This window comes from Halyomorpha halys, unplaced genomic scaffold, assembly GCF_000696795.3.
Source record: "Halyomorpha halys isolate HHAL.00 unplaced genomic scaffold, Hhal_1.1 Scaffold429.1, whole genome shotgun sequence".
In the NCBI taxonomy this organism is placed as follows: domain Eukaryota; kingdom Metazoa; phylum Arthropoda; class Insecta; order Hemiptera; family Pentatomidae; genus Halyomorpha; species Halyomorpha halys.
The window spans coordinates 653522-654535 of record NW_027109334.1 but is presented as its reverse complement, the minus strand read 5'-3'; the positions used below and the strand labels follow the sequence as shown (position 1 = coordinate 654535).

General features: G+C 27.3%; 1 long non-coding RNA gene across 1 annotated transcript in view; it reads left to right on the top strand.

Moving 5' to 3' along the window:
* Positions 1–1014, top strand: part of LOC136795787 (uncharacterized) — a 248414-nt gene that overhangs the window by 60351 nt on the left and 187049 nt on the right. The window lies entirely within an intron of this gene.

Here is a 1014-nt window from a genome sequence, read left to right as displayed (position 1 = left end):
ATAGAATAAGTAACTAACTTTTATAAAAAGTTAATAAAAAACTAAAACAGGTTACAATTTAGAGGTTTAAAGGTTAATTTAGGTTATAATTTAAAGATTTACGAAAATTGCAATTTTTGGTATAAAAAAAAATTTTATATTGCCCTTTTAAGAACCAAGCCACAGCTACGATACAACTAAAGACAACATCATACTCATGTTTGATCCTTTTTGATCGCACGTTTCCCTTATATATGTAAGTAAATGAAAAATTAAATTGTAAGTTTTTCAAAATTTGTACATACTTAAAAAAAAATATATATATATATTTTCTTTTTGTAAGTAAAAAAAGGTTTATTTATCCTACAGGCTCAAAAATATCAAAAAGTTTATTAAATTTACCCATAGAAAGTAATTTAAACATGTATTTTTCATCTCCTACATTTGAATTAGTTCCTTTAAAATTCGCCCTCTACATTCCAATGAATCCACAAAACGATTGAACATCCCCTTGCTATATAATCCATATATCGGTAAGTGAAAATATAATCAAATAAAAACTTCACGGACTCTTGTGGAAAATAATTCATTGGCAGAGATGTAGTGTTGGGCTAAGTAATTGTCACATTATAACTTAAATTCTAAGCTATAAAGTCCAATGACTGACATTTAGTTGAGACAAAGTGACTAATTAATAGCCTCGGACATTCCCTAAACTCATTCCAACTCAACTTTAGTGGATGAATTTCAGAGACCACAAACGGCTATGGGTGTATCCTAACAATTCACCAGCAACTTAAAGTTACAAGTTAAACTTTACTAGATCAGTTTCTCTCTCCTCAGAACATCTTAATTGCAGTCCTTCAAGTTAGGGTTAAATGACAATATTTATATGTATGCTTGTGTTTAACATGCAGTGTCAGCTTTAGGTATAATGGATTAGACAGATTTAAAATAATAAAGATATAATAACAAGAATTAAAAGAATTTTATTAATTCTTATAATTATAAAAGAATTATAGCAATTCTTATAAT